The sequence below is a fragment of the Tursiops truncatus genome, chromosome 2 (genome assembly GCF_011762595.2).
Source record: "Tursiops truncatus isolate mTurTru1 chromosome 2, mTurTru1.mat.Y, whole genome shotgun sequence".
NCBI lineage: Eukaryota > Metazoa > Chordata > Mammalia > Artiodactyla > Delphinidae > Tursiops > Tursiops truncatus.
The window spans coordinates 21,832,667-21,856,587 of NC_047035.1; the positions used below are offsets into that span (position 1 = coordinate 21,832,667).

The window sequence follows — 23,921 nt, forward strand, 5'->3', positions numbered from 1 at the left end:
TCACCACGGCCCCGCAACTCCTGCAGGAAGCCGTGTCATAGGAACACACACTGAGGTCCAGACCCCAACGGCTCTTCTTAAACTTGTCCTCTCGTCCATCTCTAGCCTGTTGTCTTTGGGACATATACTTTGACTGCTAACTCACAGTGCGTTCTTTCCTCTGAAGATCCTGAGACAAGGCTGATTCTCAGTAAATACAGTTTAGGTTCTCAAACTGAGGCCCCCTCGCATCCATATATCTGGTTCTTGGGGCACACTGAAAGTGTTCCTTGACCCTCCAACCCAGTCATTTTTCCAGCCTCCAAAATCATGGTGTTTATCATCTGGGCCTCTATTTAGCATCATCAATGCTGCCTCTGTGCACTGCTGGTACATAGTGTTCGTTTGTCTGTCTGTCTGTTTGTTTAAAGCACTGAGAGAGGAGGACAGAGGTGGTCTAACAGCAACCTGACAAGTCATCCTGTCTCCCGGGTTGTTGAGTGCAAAGACCTGAGAAACAAAGATCTGCCCCCGTAGGTCCATCCATGAGATGCTTCCCCAGACCTCCTGGTCTCTCGTCTTGCAGTCTTGTTCTTCCACACCCATGAGAAGCAGAGAGAAGCAGGCACTTGATGTGGGACACGGATGGTGTGCATAGGAAGAGTCTCTACTGCAGAAATGAGCCACGGGAATATCTGCTGTATACAGTGATCCTATTTCTCCAACAAGAGTCTCCAGTGTTTCTTTAGTTTGCATTTCTTCTGTGAGTGAGGTTTGATTATCCTCCGTGTACGAGAAGTCACATGCAGTTCTTTTTCTGTGAACTGATAGTCATGTTGTTTGCTCACTCTTCCTATCAGATTGTTGATTCTTATTGATGTCAATGAGCTTTTATGCATTAAGGAAATTAACCTCTTTCTGTAAAAGGAATGACTGTGCTCTCCCAGTCTGATGTGTGTTTGACTGTGGTCTTGGTGGTTTTGGTCATGCGTAATTTTTTGTGATGTAGTCAAATTTGTCATTTTCCTTTATGGCTACAAGACTTTTTTTGTTTTTATTTATTTTTCTTTTGAATTGTACATTTCCAACAAGAAAGAAAGGATATCTTAGAAAATACAAAAACTGATTAGGGCTGGACCCAGACGTCTGAGTGCCCTGGGGAGGCTAATAAGCTAATAGTTTAAATATTTGTTCGAATTCCCTTACAGAACAGGGTGGAAGGTGAGGAGGCAGAGCAGCTGCCCTGAGCAGTTCAGCTCTGGCCCTGAACATGCATACCTCCCACAGGAAACAAAAGTTCCATGTTAACGAGACGCAATTCCTGGAAGGCAGCTGGCAGCTGGCAGCCAGCAGGGCTTCTGGAGCAGCCCCGTGGTCCTGCCCCTTTCCCCAGACACACCTGAAGCAGCCCTTTGCCAATCACATCTGTACTTTTCCTGAGAGGAGCTCTTGTAAATGCAGTTTTCTTCATCTGGTTGAATTTCAAGGGTGGTTCTGGCATTTCAGTGACATTTTCTTGTCCTTTGTGGCCTGAGGGATCTGCCTAGCCGGCCAAAACCTCCACCCTGGCTCTGTCCTGGTGAATGATGAGAACAGACAAAGGAAGCGGGCTCAGCCCCAGGAAGTCCAGGCAGGGTTGGCAATCTTTTGAAGGAAGAAAACAAGTCTGATGGGCAGTGTGAAAGGAAGCAGCTGGGTGTGGTGAGGGACCTGGCCTCCTTGTCCCCTGTGAGCCACAGAAAGGGATTCCAAAAGCGACAGGGAGCTATGCAAGCCCCATAGGTCTTCAGGGATAAAACACTTGTGTGTTAACCAACCCTGAGCCAGAAAAGGACCCCTACTAATTTTATTTTTTTAATTTGAGGGCTTTTTAAAAAAGTTGCAACTTTATTGAGGTATCATTGCCATATGAAATATTTAAAGATATTTAAAGTGTATATCATGATGATTTGTTATACGTACACAAGGGGCAAAGGATTGCCCCCCACCGAGTTACTTAGCACACACATCATCTCACAAATTTATCTTTTTTTTTCCGGACGGGGTGTGGGGTAGTGGTGGAGGGCATGTGAGTTCTACTCTCTTAGAAAATGCTTTACTCCCTCATGCCTCTTGTCCTTAAAGATTGTCAACTGTAATTATTTACATTCAAGGGAGGTTAAGAATAATAATGAAGAAGAATAATGATGGTTTAGAATAACCATCATTGCTGGGAGTTTCCTGGTACTCTAGTGGTTAGAATTCGGTGCTTTCACTGCCATGTCCAGGGTTCAATCCCTGGTCAGGGAACTGAGATCCCGCAAGCCACGTGACACGGCCAAAACATAAATAAATAAAAATAAACCATCATTGCTGCCAAACGAGTAAATGAGTGGGGAGGAGGGAATGGACTTTTATTGAGTGAAGACGTTTGTGAGGGTTTTTAAAAATGTAGATAGAGGCTCTAAAATCAAGAGAAAACTTTGTTAATATTTCAAGCATTTCTGAGTAAGTCAAGAAAAAGGCAAGGTTGTCACTGGAAGGCTACGTTCACTCATTCAACCCCTGTCCTAGGTCACACAGGACAGCAGAGTCTGAGGGAGGCTCCCAGGGTCCCCATGCTCCTGGTAAGACGCCCACCATCACCCCACCAGAAGCCGGAGTCTCAAGACCACAAGCCCTGGGGGATCTCCGACAGTCACCCTTTCCTCTTGCTTCCAGCATCCCGACTTTGCTCTGACATTAATTAAGGAGTCCTTCTATGTACTACTATAAGATCTCCAAAACATATTGAGTAAAAAAAATGCAAGGATCGGAACATTAACAGAATGGTGTCATGCTTTTAAAAGCAGAGAGGAAGATACGTATCTGTATGTGCCTAAATTATGACAGAAAAGATATATGTTGCACTAGTGACACTGGTGGGCTTAAAGGGAAGAAAACTGAGTGACAGAGATGGGGGATAAACTTTTGACTGTGTACCCTGAACCATGTCATTGTGTTGCCTGTTCAAAGGTTAAATTAAGAGTAAAAAAATCTGACTGTAAAGTTAGTGTTTATGCTTTTTGGTGTATCTTCTTAAAATATTGGTGCTAGTCAAATCAGTCATGTTTCACTTTCATATCACCAACTGAAGGAGTCTTTCGTTAGCAGGATTTAAGCACCTGAGAGACGAGCGAGTGGCTTCTGCCTCCATGTTCTGTTTCTACAACATTGGACTGAGGTTTTATCACCACAGGGTTTTCCATAACACCTCCATGATTGGAAGAAAATTCTGGTGGACCTCGAAAATGGAACTTCCCGGACTCCCCTTTTTCGTCTCACTACTCAAGCACTCAGGTAACTCCCGCATAGCTGTGGGTTGATTACCCCCACTGTGGTTTCTGTAATGCCTTTTCACACCTGCCACAGTAACTTCTGTCCTTGGGCAAAGCGTCCTTGTCCAGTCTGGTGAATACCCTGTGGCCAAAACTTCCCCCAAACATTCCTGCCTTTAATGACTCATTTTCTGGAAATGGAGAAGCATAAGTCAATAAGGAGCCCTTTACATATTCAATTTCCTGGGTCCTTCCCTTTCTATCATTAAGGTTGTTACCCAGTTGGATGATGCTTCATTAAGCTCTTGTCTATATTTAGTCATCAGGTTGCCACCAACAAGTATTCAATGAGGACTCATGGACTCAGCACTGGTTCCACTCCTGATAGAACCCGTGGCTTTAGTCCAAAAGTCACTGCCAGGGCATTCTGGTGATGATTAACTTGCACTGAATCATCAACAAAAATAAAAAACCACGGAGGATCACTGACATACTTTTCATCAGGTGTGGAAGCACTGTGAGAATAGTAGCATGTTCACAGCAGTTAGCAGTCAACAGTGGTGATGTCATTGTGCTGATAATTATATTTTCACCATTAGTTCATCAATATTCAATTTTTCAATGCTTACAAATATGACCTTCAGAGATAACTCAGTGCTGCCACCTTAGGTTTTGTTAAAGGACTCTGGTTGATGCCGAGAGTGGGGATGAAATCTGAAGATCTGTGGGTGAAGGATGGGATGTGGCCCTTCCTGTTGAGGTGCTGGGGTCAGTGGGCTTTGTGGTGGGTCATGAGCATAGGGCTGATAAGAAGGGAGGGATCATAGTGGTGTTGAGGGCCTAGAGTTAGAGGGGCAGCAGACTTCTGTGGGTCTCTCTTGGGTGATGGAGGACCCAGTCACCCAGGCCAGCCTGCTGCAGTCATGATTAATGACTGAAGGGCTTTCGATGTGGGGCTTCAGCACCAGGAGGCTGAACTTCTAGTCTTCCAGCTTGAACAGGCACCAGTTTGAGGCTGTTTCACTTTCTTCACGAAGGGCCTCTCTACATCCTCACCTAACAGCTGGTGCTCCAAACATTTAGAGATTACCAAACTGTAGTCAAACTTCTTCTGAAGACAATTTTGTTCAATAACTGGGGTCTGGCTAATAAATGATGATACATTCTTATATGAGACATGTGAGACTACTAAGAAGCAAGACATTTTGCATAAGAACTACTGGAGATATCATATATCTAAAATGAATACTTATACCTCAATTTTGATCAAATTAGTTGTTGGTCGTCATTTTGCCTTCCAGGGAAAAAGAGCTAGCTGTACATTTAGCAAGTGAAAGTCTTCCATTCCTTTGATGCTTATGAGAACTTGTTCAAATTTCCAAAGTGAAGCAGAATTAAATTAAAATGTATATATTATCTTTTAGATTTATTCTGGAAATAATAAAAAAAAGGAATTTATCATGAGGGTATGGGGTAAGTCTCAGAATCACACAAAAGCGGAAGTTGCAGGCAGCTCTAGTAGTCCAGCTGATTGAAACTGTTAGCACAACTGTTGGAGATGATTCACATCTCTAAGCTGACCCCTCAGCCAGGATAGGGCAGGGCACTTGATTGACAGCCTCACTAAGGCTGGGTAGTTTGGGGGAGAAAGAGAAAAGGATCACTGTATACGGTGATGGATATTAACTAGGCATATTGTGGTAATCATTTCACAATATATACAAATGTCGAATCACTATTTTGTACACCTGAAACATATACAATGTTATTTCAACTCTACCTCAATTAAGAAAAAGACACCTGAAGCAGAACCTAAACTAGGATCGGTTTGCGACTCTCCCTCAGACAGGCTGAGATGCAAGAATCTCCTGCAGTGATTTCCAGCTTTTTCTCAGTATGATTTTTTTTTTTTAATTTCAAGGACCTCCATGTAATTCTCATACTTTTGTGTACAAATACAGTAAATGAACAAGGGATGCACAAATGCATTTACCTGAAGCTTGCAAAAACTCTAATTTCCACCAGGAGGCATCAGTGCACATGTTTTTAACCAGAGTACAAAATGGAAAACTGTTTAGGTTAGACTGACCATGTGACTTCTAATAATTCAACTAATTTGTTGACAGTTCTCCATGCACCATTAATGTAAGGATGGACTTTAACTGTGTTGGAGACATCTGTGGGATAAAAGAAAAGACATGATTCTAGTTCTGCCTTTCTGTTTGTTGGCTGTGTGATCTTGGCAAATTATTAACCTCAAACTGAAATAACCCACACCCTGTCTTCCTCATAAAGTTGTTCTGAAGAGAAAATGTCTTTAACGTAAAGTATCATTCAGCTTAATCCTCTGCAAAACTCTCACCTCTCTCTCCACCGCGCTTCTTTGTGAGCAGTTAACAATAACAGATATTAAGTGCTCCTTTAGGGACAAATAGATTGTAACAGCTCCACAATTGTTTTCTCCTTGTCTCCTATAAATATCTCCCAAGTAGAAGAAAAGTTTGAAAGAAAGAAAGAGAGAGAAAGAGAGGGAGGGAGGGAGGGAGGGAGGAAGGAAGGAAGGAAGGAAGGAAGGGAGGAAGAAAGAAAAGAAGAAATGTTCTAGATCTGCACTGTCCAATATAATACCATTTGCCCCATGTGACTATTGAACACTTGAAATGTGGCTAGTCCGAGGTGAGGTGTGCTGTAAAGTACAAAACTTTACACCAGTTTTCAAGATTTAGCATTAAAAGCTGTAAAATATTTCATTAATAAGTTTTTATTATATGTTGAGATGATAATATTGTTGATATATCAGCTTGAACAAAAATATATTACTATAATGAATTTGACTACTAAAAACTTTAAATGATGTCTCTGACTCACATTATATTTCCATTTCCTCTTAGAGGGAAAAGAAGTTCCAGGTACACCTGGGACTTAGCTCTTCCACAAACTATCCTACAGAAATACACACGTAGGTACCTGTACAATGTGTGTATGTTTGTAGTATTGTTTATAAAATGAAGAAAAGAGCTGAAAACAACCTAGATGTTCAATAACTGGGGTCTGGCTAATAAATGATGATACATTCTTATATAAGACATGTGAGAATGCTAAAAAGCAAGACATTTTCCATAAGAACCACTGGAGATATATACCAAAAATGAATACAATGTTATATGGAAATTGTATCTCAAATTTTCAAAAATTTAAAATTTAAAAAAAAAAGCCATCTGAGACACTTATTCTGATTCTCAATCTCTATGTTTAAATAATGCCCTCAAGAGATTCTGAGTTCAGATGTTTGAAACATTGAGACACACTAAAATAATTTATAAGTATATGTAACTACATGGAAAAGATATCCATGACAGTGTTTGGAATAATATTACATGATGACTTTAGTTTATAAAATAGTATTTACATGTGTGTATGTGTGTACAAAGACGCATTTATGCAGAGAAAAAGATTTGGAAGGATAAGCCCCCAGACTGTTCCCTGTGGTTGTCTCGGGGAAGTGGAAGAGGAAGAGAAGACGGATTTTCCATGTTTACTTATATACTTCAGTAGTTGTTTGTTTACACATCATTTAAAGGGAGGAGAAGGACTTGTCATTTCATCATTGTTCCCAAGTGCTGGGGAGGGAGGCTGACGGAGGCTGTCAGGCACGCTCGCAGCCCAGGCGAGGCAGCTCTGGGGGGCGGCCCATCGTGGGGTCCCTGGGTGGGGCAGGTCCTTTCCGGGCTCCCCAGTCCGGCTCCCCCCCGCCCCGCCCCCCGCTCTTCCCCCTTGGCTGCCCGGACACAGGGAGGAGCCTGCAGGGACTTGAATCAATGACTTAGGAAGAGAGCTTTCCAGTTCGCAGCTTGGCCCGTGGCAGAGCCGAGCCTGTGAGGTCACCCGGCACAGCTGCGAACTATTTCAAGGAAACAGGTGGTGGCTCTGGCCTCTTCCTAGGCTGGGAGTTTGCTGCGAGAGGCCTCTTCAAGGACGACCTCAAAGCCCAGCCCTAGACGCCTCTGCGGTTGGGAAAGGGGAGCACAGGGTGACCTGGCGTCTTCCCTCCAGAACTGCGGCCTCAGCCCTGGTGACACATTCATTCACTGGGAAGATTTAGAACTCCTCTGCCAGGGCTGCACCCCAGATCTACAAAATCCGAAACTCTAGGATGAGGTCTGGGCATCAGCATTTTGAAGGCTCCCAGGTGATCCAATATGCAGCCAAGGTTGAGACCACTGGTCTAACCCTTGCAACAAAAGTCCCTGGATCTGCAGCATCCCTGGGAATTGTGTTAGAAATGCAGAGTCCCAGGCTTCACCCCAGACCTAGTGAATCAGAATCTGCATTTCCACAGGGTCCCGGGAGACTTGTGTGCACCTGAGGGTTTGGAAGTTTTGCTGTAGGCAGGGGCTAAAAGATACACAGGCTCTGGGGCCTTGCAAAAGGAACGGAATACTAGCAAAGCCCCTGCCTCCTGTGTGCCCCTGAGAGACCTCCTTAACCTCTCTGAGCCACATTCTCCGCATGGATACAATGAAGATAAGAAATGCTTCTCAGCGTTGTTGTGATGATTAAGCTTGACAATGCCTATAAAGTGCTGGTCCTTAGCAGCAGTAAATACGAGCTCCGAGTTTGTTAGGATCGTACTGATTTTCGTCCTGAAATGCAACCTGCCCAGTTGGCCAGCCTGCTGTGAGTATGTGCTGGCCATGCTTCTTGTCCAGCTCATGCCCCATCCCACCAGCACTGAATGTCTTTTCTTTCCAGGGGCTCAGACATGGGGACCAGAAAGTCCATGGTTCAATCCAGACAGTGTCCAATTCCAGAGTTGTTTTTCCTGTTGAAATCATGTGATTGCTCCATCGTTAGGAAAAGAAAAACAGTATAAGGGAGTAGGTTCTCGTAATTGCCATGTAAACTGCAAATGTGGAGTGTTTCTGTGCCAGCTGGAGAGGAGAAGGCTTTGGGGAAGGGGGTTGCCAAATCTCCGCCTGCCTGGGCTCCTCAATAGCAGATCAACCTCAGATGGAGAGTATGAGAAGCTGTGTGAAGGCCTCCAGGACGATTTGGGGAATGGTACATCATAAGGACAAGTAGTGGACAACATTCAGCAATGCTGTACTTTCAGAGACAGCACGGCTTCATCCAACAATGGTACTGGCTTTTTATAGCCCTCTTCATTCGCTTAACAAGCAGTAAGCATTTTCTAAGTTCCAGGCATTGTCTCATTTCATCATCAAAATTACCCCTGGAGGCTGGTATTATTACTCTCATTTTATAGGTGAGAAGATAGGCTTAGAGATGTCATTCAAATAGCTGTTGAATGACAGAAATGGGATTCAGACAGAGGCTCTCCGGGGTCCACAGCCCACTCTGGCTCACTCTACCTACCATACGGCTTCTCCTCAACCGTGGAGGATGTGGCTATGGGGGCTGGAGTTCTTTCCCATTAAAGATTAGATTGTTATTCTTGGTGTTTTTTCCTCCTAGTGTTGAGAGGGCCCACCTGCCTAAGTCCTCTGACAATCCCTTCATCGTTTGAGAGGGAGACACAAGTTCCAGTATGAACTATGGTTCTGTATTTGTCTGCAAACTACAAGAGGTTCAAATCATCCCCCTTACTCTCTTTCACCTTTCCATTGAAGAAATATTTACTGAGGACATCGGGAAATACACAGATGAGTAAAAAGGAGAGGTGAGTCCTATTTGAGGGACAGGAGCATGAGAGAGTAAGCCTTGGCCCTGGGGGAGTGGAGAATATGTAGTGGTTTTATGGGCCAAAAAAGGGAGGGTTTTAGGCAAAGGGGCCAGCACAGGTAAAGCCACAAAGACATCAGAGGTATCTTTGCGCTCTTCCCCCCCGCCCAATCATCTTGAAATAAAAGCCCATTGGATTTTCAAGAACAAACTTTATTTTGAATGTTTTAAATAATTCAAAATAATAATATGAATAGTATATAGTAATTCCTAACACTATGTGCCAGCCACCACCCTAAACACCTGATACACATTAACTCATTCACTCCACACAAGAACCCATTTTAGAGGTGAAGAAACTGTGGCGCAGAGAGGCTAAATAACTTGTCAAGGGTCTTACAACTGTTAAGTGACCGAGCCAAGATTCACACCCAAGCCTCCGGGCTCCCAACTCTGTGCTCTTGCCCACCTGCTGTATTGCCTCTCAAATGCCAGATATTTTGACAGACCACTGCAGCCTCTGGCAATCTCCCTTTAACAATGTTTTCTCATAACTCACTTTTAATGCAGAGCAAGGCTGAGATCCAGGAGATCTGTAGCTCTGCTACAAGTATCTGTGTAGTAAAATAATAATAAGATTAAGTATTTGTCGAGCACCTACTATGTGCCAGGCACAGTGCTAAATTCTATATAGGCATCTCCTCATTTAATGTTCCCCTAAACCCTCTGATGTAGGTATATTATTATCCCCACTTTATAAATATGGAACTGAGGCTCAGGAACCAACCCAGGATGACACCAAGGAGGCAGCAGAACTGGATGTCAATCCCAAGCTGTCTGAAATCAGTTCTCCCTCTCAACAAAAATCCCATGGTGCCTCTTTATCTTGGGGGGTCATTTAATTTTCCTCCTTTTTAGCTTTCCTATCTGTCAAATGGGACTAATAAAAATAACTAATATCTCTATGCAATTGTGTAGATTATGAAGGATTCCCAGGTGTATAGTCTCATTTGAGTCCAGCAACCTAATCATGGTAGAATGACACATCTTCCAACCAGGTCTTGGAAGTCCCAAGGTATGATGCTCCATGACAGCAAAAGGAGCTAGGCTCTTTCTTTCTGCTTTTTAGTCCTTGGCTTTTTGGCTTTATTTTAGGTTTGTTGCCTTGTGAACACAAGGAGGTTGCCACAGCTCCAGGTATCTCATCTTTAGAAAAGCATATTAAAAGAAGGAAGAAAGTAGACTGGGCTGAAAAAGAGGCTTTCATTTATATCCAGGAGGAAAATCTTTCTCAAACATTCCCTCCTCCCCATCTGGTAAACTTCCCCTTATATCTCATTGGCTAGAACTAAGCCACATGGCCATCCCTAGCTACAAGCAAGGCTGGAAAACTAGTCCACTATATGACTTTTTCAACCTCAACAGTGAAAAGTAGGTATACTACTGGCAGTACCGTCCTTAGACCAGGCAAATGGGGTGCTGACCCAGGCTCCAGGCCTCAGGGTCCTGTGTTTTGGAATGCCTTCCTCACAATTTTTCAGTTTTGTGCCTGAGACTGGTTGGGGCTGAAAGTGCTATCTGGGCGGGGTACCCTGAGCCTGGGTCAGTCCCCACCTGTCCCTACTTCTCCCCTTGTAAGCACTCTTGGACTCCCTATGTGCACATGGAATTGATCAGAGCCCCAAGGAGCTCTTAGATTCATACGGCCGGGATTTTTGGTACCCTGTGGCTGGGTGCTCCATCCAGGAGGCTGGCCTGGAGCATGGATTGCTTCACTGGCCTGTGCACTATTTCTTTTGCAGGATTGCACAAGATGGGCTGCCAGAATGGTCCTGGTGTACTGATTTTGGATGTCTCACTCAAATCATACGCAGGATAAGTTCAGGGCTCTGGGCCACTGACAGTTCACTGCCGAATTTTGACTTGAGCTGCACCTGTGGGCCCCTGCATTGGTCTTGACTGGCAATATTCCAACTATGGTGCTGCCTCTGGTCTATCTGAGGCATTCTCTACTCTGTGCGGGCACCCAGGGCAGGGACCCCCTCCTCTCCATGGGTTCCCCGCCCGTCCTCCAGGGTGATCATCCCTATTTCCTTCTGGGGCTTTCCAGCCCATTGCTCCACAATGCCAACAGGCTTCTCTGGTTGATGTCCTCTCTTGTCTCTATCAGTGTGGTGACATCGTGCTCTCCCTGATCAATCTTAAGCTGTATCGATGAGGGATGGACATTCGTCGAGTGAATGAGATTGTTCTTCTCATCCATCCTGTCCTCCCCTCTGGGCAGTACGTGGCAGGCAGGGGTGTGGTTGACATTGAAACAGATCGCATTCTAGGAATGTAGTGAATAGAACCTGGAGTTCAAGAGAAGACCTGGCAATGAAGAGCCACTGAAGGGTTTTGGATAAGAGAGAGAGAAATGATAGCATTTACATGTTAGATCATTCTGATAGCTCTGAGAGGAATGGATCAGAGCAGTGTTTAGCAAAGAAAAAGCAGGGCCTCAAACTCAGAACTTTCAGCAGCCAACAGTATCCAGCTAAGATTAGATAACATGGTTTTATTTTCATTGTACTATTTTTGTGGTCAATGTTCTATTTATGGCAACTGATACTGGTATTCCACTGATGACAATGATATAAAAATTGCCTTTCAATAAAGTTGAGCAAAATGAGAGCCAGTTTAAAGAAACAGTTAAGTATATAATATCACAGTTGATACATGGAGAATGAGGTACATCTGCAAGAAGGGTGACAGATGGTGGGACACAGATGACTGAAATTTAGGATACACTGGAATAGAAGAAAATAAGATTAAACACAAGAGACCAACGAGAAGTGTATTGCAATAGTACAGGTGAGACATTTTAAACTTCTTGAGATCAGAGAGACATATTTATTTTGTTTTGCTCTCAGGATTAAGCCTTGAGGGCAGCCAGAGTGACTGTCCAGTTAATACCCTTGTTAGCAGTGCAAACCATTGTCACAGATGTTGAGCTGGACTTTGATGTTAATGCATTCTTTCAAACATTGGTCCCCGAGCTTTTCTTGACATACTGCCTCAAATCCAACTTTGGGAGGTGGACAGTATAAATAAGTGAAAAATTTTTCTAAGTTGTAAAGAAAAAAATGGCATCTTACATTTTAAAAAGTGATAATCATTTCACAATATATACAAACATTGGATCATTATGTTGTGCACCTGAGACTAATATAAGTCAATTATACCTCAATTAAAAAGAATAACATCTTACTTTAAAAAAATGTTTTAAAAACTCTTATTCATCTTTCAAATTTCTTCAGTTCAAATGTCACCTCCTTTGAGAAAGTTTCCCTGATTTCTCTATGTATACTCATTTGTTCCTTGCCCTGTGCTTTCAGTAAACCTTCTTACACATCTAAGCCAAACTCTGTAGAACAGTTTCTTTGTGGGTCTTTTCACTAGGCGCTAAGCTGCCCAGTGACCCTGTCTTTCTTTTCATCCATGGCCCCTAGGACTATTCTGGCACAGAAATAAGCAGGAGTTCAATAAACATTTGTGTAACAAATGAATCTTGCGGTGGGGACACCACATTACAGAAGAACACTTAGAAAGTCATTACGTTCTATTGATTTCAAATTCAATGAGAGTTCACAGAAGGGAAAGAGCAACATGAACTAGAAGGTGTATTGAGGGAGTTAAGGACGTTAAAAGGCTTGAGTGGGAAACAGGAAATCTAAATAAAGATTCTTCGCATCACTTCAGCATCTTTTTTTTTTTTTTTTTGCGGTACGCGGGCCTCTCACTGTTGCGGCCTCTTCCGTTGCGGAGCACAGGCTCCGGACGCGCAGGCTCAGCGGCCATGGCTCACGGGCCCAGTCGCTCCGCGGCACGTGGGATCTTTCCGGACCGGGGCACGAACCCGTGTACCCTGCATTGGCAGGCGGACTCTCAACCACTGCGCCACCAGGGGAGCCCCACTTCAACATCTTAATAGCAAGATTTCCCACTTGGAAGAGTATGTGTATGTATGAGTAGGAGATGTTGGAGGGAAGGAGGAAAGGAACCAGGTCCTTGTAAGGGATTTCTCTTGTCCCTTCATCCTTTCAGCCTTGTCAAGAACAACCCTTGGGAACTTGGCTGACATTGTCTACATACCTTTCTCTTCCCAGAATTCCACAGGGCGCTTGGTCCATAAATATTTATTGAATGGAAGCACCTTGCCATAAAGACAAAACTAAACACTGTATTTTGACTGAAGTTCATTGAGTTCACAGAAGGGAGGAGGTTGGGAGGAGTGAGATAGTATTGAAGGATTTCTAGTCGGTATATTGTTGGGCTGGGCTTTGGGACATAAAGACATAGACTCTCCCCCTCCGATGCCTTCCAGTGTTGTTCCAAACTGCCAGTGAAGATGGCTCTAGCCCTCTAAACCAGCAAACGCTACCCTGTCAGTAAAGTAGCCACTAGCCACAGGTAGCTATTTAAACACAATTTAAAATTCAGTTCTTCAGTCGCACTAACCACATTGCAAGTATCCAATAGCCACATGTGCCTAGTGGCTTTCATAATAAATAGCTCAGATAGAGAACATGTCCATTACCATAGAATGTTCATTTGGACAATACAGATCTAAGGAGTAAATCTCCTCTGGGCTGTGGAAAGCTAGAGCGTGAGGGGAAGACAATCTGACTTTTAGCTGTTTTTCACTGGCTTTTCTGTTTCTCCACACTTTTATACTTTTAGCTACTACACTTTAGGATTTGACTGACATTTCCTTCATTGACAGTTTCTGCACCCTCAGAGTGCATGGTGTGGACTTTTTTTAAAAAAACAATTCAGGGACTTCCTTGGTGGCACAGTGGTTAAGAATCCTCTTGCCAATGCAGGAGACACAGGTTCGAGCCCTGGTCCGGGAAGATCCCACATGCCGCAGAGCAACTAAGCCCGTGCGCCACAACTACCGAAGCCCACGCACCTAGAGCCCATGCTCTGCAGCAAGAGAAGCCACAACAATGAGAAGCCCGCACACCGCAATGAAGACCCAATGCAGCCAAACATAAAAAAAAATAACAATTCAAGTGATTTTTAGTATATTCACAAAGTTGTGCAACCATAACCATTATCTAATTCCAGAATATTTTCATCACCACAAAAGGAAACCCCAGATCCATGAAGCAGTCACTCCTCATTTCTCCTTCCCCCGGCTCCTTGGCAACAACTAATCTGCTTTGTGTCTCTATAAATTTGCCCATTCTGGAAAAGTCATCTAAATGGGATCATGCAGTATGTGGGCTTTAGTGTCTGGCTTATTTCACTTAGCGCAGTGTTTCCAAGGTTCTTCCATGTTGTAACATGCACTGTATCAGTATTCATTCCTTTTTATAGCTGTATAATATTCCATCATACGGATGCACCACATTTTGTTTATCCATTCATCAGTTGATAAACATTGGGGTGTTTGCACTTTTCAGCTATTATGAATAATGCTGCCATGAACATCTGTGTTCACATTTTTGTGTGCACATATGTTTTAAATTCTCTTGAGTATATACCTAGGAGCAAAATTACTGGGTCATATGGTAGCTCTATGTTTAATTCTTTGAGGAACTGTCAAATCGTTTTCTAAATCAGCTGCACCATTTCATTTTGCATGTATTTAGGAGAGAACTATTATTTTCTTTACCTGATAGTGCTTGACATACAGAAACTCCCTACTCACTGTTGGGTTGGATGGATGATCACTTTGACCCACACTAAATATCCATTCAGTTTGGAACTGCAGGATGCCCTGTTGACCAGGATAGGGATGTGGCCCCAGTCTCCTTAGTACTACCCTATTAACCTGTCAGCGATTTTAGTCAATCAGTTCATGTTTATTGAATACCTATTACTTCCCATTGCCTGACAGCCATGGGAACTAGAATGCTGTAGTGAGGATATAACACAGGTAGGGGGATGACTACCTTTGCCTGGGAGAGTTAGCGAAGGCCTCATGGAGGAAGAGCTACATTAGTTGAGTCTCTAGTGCTAAGTAGAAGTCGCCAGGGAAGAAATGCCACACAGGAATTAAAACTAAGCAAAGCATTCTGCTAGATGACACAGGGCATAGATGGATACATAAAGGGTTTCTGCCCACAGGAAGATTCCAGAGTGAATGTGATGGAATCCAGATTCTTCTTCCACTTATCCTTCCAGAGGGCTGAGTTTAGTGTGATGATACCAGGGTTGATCCATTTAAGAAATCATCTTGGGTCAGCCTAGTTCTTTGCCTGAGGTAGCCTTTCTTTGGAGTGACAGTATGACCAATCCAAATGGAATTTCTGCTTTGGCAAAAGCCACAGCCATGGAAAGTGAGGAACTGATGCTTGGGGAGGGATGCTGGTGAAAGAAACTTCCTCGTACGGTCTGTTGTGCCCTCAGGTTTTTACCAGGTGAGGCTTAGGCTTCACCTATGCCCAGTACATCTTTTCAATATAAAGTGAATTGATTGTCCATTGATATAAACTGGAGAAAACGGAGCTAATTTCCTCCAGGAGTCTTGGGCTCCTCAAAGTAAACGTCTTTCAGCTCACGCGAGGGCAAAAATCAGGCTGTTTAGAATGGGTCAAGCTGGTTTTCACTAGGGTCTTTTATCTTCTTTATCAAACGAAATTTCTCACTCAAGGGTTCTGTCAACATAGGAAGCTAGAACTGGGGGAAATACCTGCAGGAAAATGGTTACATACTTGCTGTCAGGAAGACATTACTGCAACCAAAGTCAAAGTTCCTGAAATAGAAACTGCTATTTATTTCTACTCATTGTCTATCTGGGTGTTTTGCGGGGGCGTCCTTTTCTGAGCGGTAGAACAAAGTTCTGGGAGCACCCTGATTTACAGTAGTTGTTTTTAGTCTTTAGAAAGGTTCATTGCAGGTGGGAGAAAATGTTGGGAGGACTAAAGACTATGAAATGCAAGAAGAAATGAAGATGGAAATAATTTTATTCCCAACAATTCCTCTCCATTCTAACTTGTGCCTCTGCATCGCAGTGTGGAGTTACTGAGTGTGTCTTCCAGATGAAAATCTCTCCATACTCAGAGCTGATGTCACTTGTCCACACGGGACATGTGGACATCCTTATGACAGATGTTTCCTGTATTTCTGAATTAATATATGTAAAATATTTGGAAAAGTGACTGGCAAATAATATGCGTCACGGAAACGTTAGGGTTGATGTTGTTGTTGTTATTGTTATTATTATTATTCAGGCTCATCTCCCTAGCTAGGTATAAATTCCTTGTAAAGGAAGATCTAGTCGTCCTTCTCGTCCTTAATAACTTGTTAACGTGATTAGGACCTTGGACAAGTCGCTTACTCTTCGCAAGCTCTGGTTGCACCACAAAAGATTGCTTGTCAAGTACGATTTGGGTCCACGAACACAATTTGGCACCCACTGTTTATAAGCTACTGCCCTGCGTCCTACGCCCTTTTTATAGTAAAAGTATTAAATGAACGTGAAGTCAAATGTAGGAGCGACACCGGAGAAGCAATGATCTCTACCGTCCTGCCTTGACACGCGGTGTGGGAGAGACTCCTAGGCGATCTCCACTCCCTGCCATCCCCCTGCTACTTTGCAACAACGCTTTCTGCTCCGCCCCGTGCCTGGACTCCACTCGCGCGGAGGGGAAGGATCCCGGTTTCAGCGTCTGGATTGGGGCATCTGGGTGCACCGGAGATGCGAGGCTGCTGTGCGAGGGTCGCCGGGAGCAGGTCCGGTCGGCGCCCGGCCCGCCCCACCGCCCCTGCTCCCGGCTGCCCAATCAGGGCGCAGCTCGGGAGCGAGCTGCGGCCAATCAGGAGCGGCGGGAGCGGCGCCGGGAGCTGGCGGGCGCAGAGCGAGCTCAGACTGTGAAGCGGACGGCGGGGCTGACTGGGAGGGAGGGCGGCGAGAGCCTCACTGCGGACTGGGAGCCCTGGGCCAGCGCAGCCCGCTTTGCCGAGGCGACCTTCCAGCCGACTCTCTGGAACCTGCGGGCGGCGTCACAGGTAACCGAGCCCGCGCCCCGCACGGGGAGGGTGAGCGTGCCCGGGGAGAGGGGCCCCGCAGGTGGAGCGGGCGGGGGGCGACTTGGCCGCTAGGTCCTAGCGCCGCTGGCGCTGCCCGAGCCCCTAGCGCCCTGACGCCTACCTCGGCCGGAGACCCCGGGAGACGCGTTTCCACCAGCCGCCGCCGTCCAGGGGTGAGAGGGAGTGAGGTGAGTCGGCCTAAGGCGGGCGGGGGTGGACAAGATACCTGCGACACCCACACTCATACACAGACGCTGTTTGCCAGTGGGCGTCTTCCCCGAGATCTGAGTCCCCGCGACGTCTTCATTGGCTTGAGTAAGGGAGGCGACAACAGGTGTACTTGCGGACGGTGCTTTTCTCCCCCAACACCCCCCCCCCCGTCCCCCTGCGCCAGAAATCCCGGTTTGGCATTCTGCCCCACCTTCGGGCTGTCCGGAGACAGGACCCCAGCCTGGCCTCTCAGGCGCGCTGCCCGCTGGACAGCGCCCAGAGGCGGCCTGGACCCGGCGGACCCGGGCTTTGGATGGAGTTTCCTCCTCGCGTTGCCAAGCAATTTGCAGGACACCCGCCTCTCACTGAGATGAAGAGAGTTGATGTGGTGTGTGTGTGTGTGTGTGTCCGTGTGTTGCAGCCTCTACTAAAAGGAGCTGCCCGAGGGCTGTGAGTGAATCATTAACTGTGCTCTTGTGCAGCTGGTGGCTTCTGCCTGTCTCTTTTTCTCTTAGGCAGGTCCTTCGTGCTCTGTGTGCCTCACTCTTCTAATCTGTAAAGCACGACAATGCTTTTACCTGCCTGATAGAGTTGTTTTGAGGAGTAAATGAGCCAATGCTGAAAAACACTCAGGACAGCGCTAAGTACTCAATAAACGCTGGCTCTTAGGATTTATTACACGGAGTGGATGGTCTTTTAAAGAGTAAATCAGACGTGTCCAAACCGGCCCAGTGACTATTTGGAGCTCCGAACAGCTTTTTACACTTGAAAGGGAAAAAAACTGTTAATAATGTTAAGGATGGTATCATTTAAAGGTTCTGGGATTAAAAAAAAACCAAAAACCTTCATTGGAATGGTGAGAGAGATAAATGGATTCCAATTAGTATCAGAAAACTTTGTAACATTTGAAAAAAATGGTATGAATGTTCTGTGAAAAGAATATCATGGTACTTTGTTCAATCTTTCATTAACATCGCTGATTTGGGGGGAAACTGTGAAGGTTCTTATACTTCCTACTCCTCCCTTAAACAAGTAAAGTTTAAAAGGAGAGAGAGAGAAGAAAAGAAGAACAAACAGCCCAACCACACAACAGAATGCCAGCAGCTCATAGAAACCCAAAGTTGCACTTCCCACCTTAGGCGATTTTTTCCCCCCGTTTTCTACCTAGGTGGTCTGGTTCAGTTCTTTGCCACTGTGTCACTTTCCTTGTTTAATTTGAAAAGTCAGATAAACGTTTCACTCCATGAATTTGTCTTTTTAAAAGCTAAAGTATCAATGTGTATCAGACTTGCTGGATTTCTGAGCCCTCTGCTACTTACTTGCTTCCTACCCTCTAACAAACCCAAAAGGACCTTACTAAAAATTCTCTAGGGTGATGTTAGTGGGAACCTGTCTTTTCCACCACATTACCCGCATAACCTGGGACGTGGGGAAAGGGCACAGACAAAGGGCCCCAGTTCTCCTAGGGTCTCCAGCGCATTTGCCAGGAGGCTTAGAATAAATACATCCACTTAGAGATAGTGATTATCTTCTCAGAGGGTAAGAAGCCCACTTCCAGATGCAAATCTTTCAAGTGTCAGATTAATTCAGCAGCCTTTTCAGGTGTTGATGAGGGGACCTACTCTCTTCACCTGAGTGGGAGGATTTGAAAGCTTCGTGCTGGAGGAGGGAGAGAGACGCGTGGGGCAGGGGAAAGATTGCTGAGTTCAGAGCCAGACCCACCCCTGGTGAGAACTCTGTCTCTGTGGCTGATGGCTGGGAAACTTGGACAAGTTGCTTTGTTTATCTGAGCCAAAGTCTCTCACGTTGTAAAATGAGGACTCAAAAAAACATTTTTTTTGGACGAGTTCTAAGGATGGTGCTAATGAATAGAAAGCTCCTAGCACCGTTCCGGGCATGTAGTTATAGATCTGTAGCATGCAGAGGAGGTCCGCAAGGTGAGAATGATCAGCTGTACCTGGGAAAGAAAAAAAAAAAAAAAGACTTTACTGAGGGGATACACTTGAGCTGAGTGTAGACTAATGAGCAGTTCTCTTGTGCAAACAGAGTTGAGGTGGGATTAGAAGGAAGGGTAGGGCAGAGGGGAGAAGTCCAGATAGAGAGGATATGGGATATCAGAAGTGCTATAATAGTCATTTTAGGCAAAATAAACAAATATCCCCCAAATCTCAGTGGCTTACAACCACCAAAGTTTATTTCTCACATATGCTGTGTGTCCAGGTTAGGTCACTCTCGGTTCTACTTCTCATCTGTCTTTATCTGGGGGTCTGTTAAGGCTTAAGAAACAGCCTGTTTCTGGGACAATACTAATCTTGTTTATGGGAAAGGGAGAAAAAGAGAACATGACAGAACAGAACTATTATAGTACTTAATGTCTGCTTAGAAGTAGTAGTTCTCATGCTGTTGGCCAAGGTAAGTCACATGGCCAAAACTGATGTCAGTGGTATGGGGACTCGTAAGCCTCCTGCAAACCCGTGAGGCAGAGCTGATTAGGAGGGAAAGTGCAGAAGGAAACAAGGCCAGGAAGGTGTCCTAGAGGCAGATGTTGCAGGGCCCTGGGTTGTGTGCCAGGGTTTTGGGACTTTATCCTATGGGCAGGGAACAGCCGCTGAAGGTTTTTCTTTTTTTTTTTAATTGTTTAATTGAAGTATAGTTGATTTACAATGTTGTGTTATGCTGAAGGATTTTAAGTTGGGGTTTGGTATGATCAAATGTTCAGGCTGAGCACACATCTCTTGTAGCAAAGTGGGAAGAATGAAATAGGTGAGACTTACAGGTAAGAGATGATGAGGGCTCGGACTAACACAGCAGCCTCAGATCTCTCACTATCTGTCACATGACTTGAGTCCACTCCTAGAAGTGGCTCATTTGGCACTTGGGTGGCTTGTCTACTTAACAAGTTTTCTCCTAAAATGGATGTCTCTCTCATCTTAAAGTCCTTATTTTATAATTGTCACCTAAAGCAGCTGTTCTCAAAGTTTAGGGTGCATTAGAATCACCTAAAGGGCTTGAAAAAACACAGATATCTGGGCCCCACCCCCAGAATCTCTGAACCAGTAGGCCTGGGAACAAGCATTTCTGAGGGGTGCTCAGGTGATATTGCTGCTGCTGGTCCAGAGACCACACTTTGAAAACCACTGAATTAAAGGGAGAAATTAAGACATAGTTGAGGGAAAGGCCGGAATAGAATGGAAGGAGGAAAAAAATCTGGAAGGTCCCAGCATAATCCCTGTGGCAGTTTTGCTGAAGGCTGGCTCTGGCCACAAACAGTGGGGTCTGTAAGAGTGACTGAGTCTCTAGGTGTATATTGAATTGCAGATGCAATTCTCACAGTGAGGAAATGAAAAAAGCTCAGATTCTGAGAGGTAAGAAGTGTGCAAGTGCTGCTTTATCCCCTCCCTTGTGATTCTGCCCTGACTCCCTGTCAGCGAGCACATTGCCTGGTTCCAGACCTTGCACTCAAGTCGGCCAGTGTATTTCCCACCCTGATCCATCTCACTGCTTGTCATCCCAGTTCTGATATCTTTTGGAGCTGGGTTGGCCCACTGGGTGGACATTTGGCTGAATTTTAAAGTAGTCAGACCAAGAAATTGCTCTCTTCTCTTGAGGTCACGTTCACGAATAAACATCTGTACCGTATGATCATGCAAATTGTGATCAACCCCCCTAGATAAATAACCCCCTGAGAACCCAAAGTCATCCATGGTTTGGCTTATACTAATGGCTGGCGCAAGTTGTGACAGTTCCCTTAGCTGTGACTCACTGCTCCTGTAATGAGAGAGCATTCCTGTAATGAGAGAGCCTTCCAAGATCAGACGTTAAGGAGAAAATATGTTGGCGTGTACAACGTGACAGAAGAAATAAAGCATCGTGAAGGTTTGTTTTCTTTTTGCTGTATTTTTCTCAATCTTGGATGTGACAAAAGTTTGAACTCTACTGGGGTCTAGATAATCAGTGATATGCCTGCCCAACAGACACCATGTGAATGAATGAAATACTTTCAGGGTCAACATTTTGAGTGCTAGCTAGCGGGTTACAGTATTTGTTTCAAGGTGGCATGAGTGTAAAATGGTCCATTGGGGTGTTGAATATACTGGAAATTCTATGCCTATTAAATTTGTATAAAGTAAGAAATGTCATGGTGGGCCTAAGCTATAATGCGAAGTGAGTGAGATTTGAAAAGATACTTTTCCTAATAGAGATTTTTTTTAAATAAATTTATTTATTTTATTTATTTAGTTTTTGGCTGCATTGGGTCTTCATTGCTGGCTGCGGGCTTTCTCTAGTTGCGGTGAGAGGGGGCTACTCTTTGTTGAGGTGCGCGGGCTTCTCATTGCGGTGGCTTCTCCTGTTGCGGAGCGTGGGCTCTAGGCTCGCGGGCTTCAGTAGTTGTAGCACGTGGGCTCAGTAGTTGTGGCTCGTGGGCTCTAGAGTGCAGGCTCAGTAGTTGTGGTGCATGGACTTGGTTGCTCCGCGGCATGTGGGATCTTCCCGCACCAGGGCTCGAACCCGTGTCCCTTGCATTGGCAGGCAGATTCTTAACCACTGTACCACCAGAGAAGCCCCCTAATAGAGATTTGACAGACAAATGACACCTTAACGGTGTGCTCTTGGGGACGGGAGAATTCCCGAGGATTCTGGGTACCTCCAGAGGGGGGATGTGAAAGCTTGGAACCATAACCTCTGTCCAGCAGGCCTGAGGCCAACTCTGTTGGTCAGATCTGTCTGTTTCCCTGTCCAGGTAATTTTGGAAGGCCAGCTGTTTCCCCTCTTCCTGCAGGGTTGGCCTTAGTGCTACCTTCTCTTGGTCAACTGTACGGTGAACTCCTGCAGTTCCCTCAATCTCAGGTCTCCAGGAAACTTGGTCTAAAGTTTCAAAAGATGTAGCAAACAAAACCCTAGACATGAGTGAGAGCCAGTGAGGAAAGGGACACTTAAACTAGCCAGGAGGGACTTAAAACACTGATCATAGTCATTAGAAAGTGTTACTATTCACTGTTGCTTAGCATTTATCCAGAAATTTGATGTTTAAGTAACATACATATTAAATAACTAGATAACTAGCATACTCTATGTTTATTTGAATAAATGCTATAATGTATACCATATATATATTCAATGTCTAGCAATTTCTGGTGGTAGATTTCCAGTGCTATTGTTGTCTTTCTGAAATATAATAACGTAGATAGAAAAAACCAAAATTCTATAGACAGATAAAAGAAGGGCAGGATTGAAAACTCTAAGTCCCATGAATCTTTTGTCCATTGTGTACACCTCTGTCACTTCAGCCGGCCCTGCACCAACGCAGACTTGTGTGCACTGAGGTGGCCTCACCAACAGGTAACAGATGGTCAATGTTCTTTACAATATTTAGTCCCAATGAGGAGTGTGAAGCTACTTGGCAGATTGCTAATGGCCCAGTAAAATCTTTGGAAGGTGGCTTCATGTGAATGGCATTGAGCATCTTCTAGGTGCAAGGCTCCGAGGAAGACATCATGAGGAATTCAGAAAAGTGTAGTACTTAGTCCTCTGACACGGCCTCTAATCTGAGAGAGAAAAGGCATAATATTTACGCAAAATTAATAATAGGTACGTAACAGTGAGGCCAAGAGTAGGCATATAATAAAAGGGGGTATGCATGCTGTGAATCCAGAGATGGGATCTTTCTGAGGTTGTCCTGGACGGGAAGGCTCATGGAGGAGCAGTCGCACTGGATTGGAGGTAGAAGTAGCATTTGGGTGGAGCATTGGGGTTTAGGGAATGGACCTAAGTGATCTGTGGCTCTGCTGGTCAGCACAGGCTTGTTTAGGACTGTGATTCGACTTCTGTATCTGGAGTGAAGGGGTCAAGTAAGAGAGGAGAAGGGAAGCCTGAGCTTCTTGAGGTCTTCCTTTCTTGAGCGCCCTCGGACCATCTAATCCAAATATTCTGACGGGGGCTTCCCTGGTGGTGCAGTGGTTGAGAGCCCACCTGCCGATGCAGGGAACACGGGTTCGTGCCCCGGTCCGGGAAGATCCCACATGCTGCGGAGCGGCTGGGCCCGTGAGCCGTGGCCGCTGAGACTGCACGTCCGGAGCCTGTGCTCCGCAACAGGAGAGGCCACAGTAATGAGAGGCCCGCGCCACAACAGTGAGAGGCCCGCGTACCGCAAAAGAAAAACAAAAACAAAAACGAATATTCTGACGGCTTACAGCTCCTGACAAATTAAGCCATTCATTGATTCATTAGAAGATGAGTAACACTGGACTCTCATTTGACCTTCTTAACATTTCATTTTATTAATAGGAAAGCACTTTGGAGCTAAGGATGACGCACCACTTTATCAATACAATCTAATCCTATCATAAACTCTGTCAAACTGGCAGGTGGTTGGTCTCTCTCCACTTGCAAAATGACTTGGGAAAGTCAAGTGACTTGTTTAAAGTCATGCAAGAATACCCTGGCACGTCCATATCCCTGGATCCCACCTCCCTGACATTTGGTGGTTCCCAGCGTCATTTGCTTTGCAGATCTCCATAGGGATGGTGGCTCTAAGAACTTGGGTCCTTGACATTTAGTTAAGATTTTCTCCATCTATTATTGTAGCCCATGGAGGCCCTCAACTGTAACCCCAAGAGGTCCTCGTTAATTTTAATCTGGGGATGAGATAATTACACCCTTCTCTTTCAGGCTTAATCCTGGCTCTCACTGTAAGAAAGTACCATTTCAGTGCTGTGGGCCTGTGCAAACACT

The 23,921-nt window shown here is 44.9% G+C and overlaps 1 protein-coding gene across 3 annotated transcripts in view; it reads left to right on the forward strand.

The window, feature by feature from the left end:
- Nucleotides 1–16,802: 16,802 nt before the first annotated feature.
- STON2 (stonin 2) overlaps nt 16,803–23,921 on the forward strand; it is a 147,719-nt gene continuing 140,600 nt past the window's right edge. For all 3 annotated transcript variants that reach the window (XR_004525009.2, XM_019919776.3, XM_019919796.3), the window contains exon 1: nt 16,803–16,958. The gene's annotated coding sequence lies outside the window, so the exon portion shown is untranslated. The remainder of the gene's footprint in view (nt 16,959–23,921) is intronic.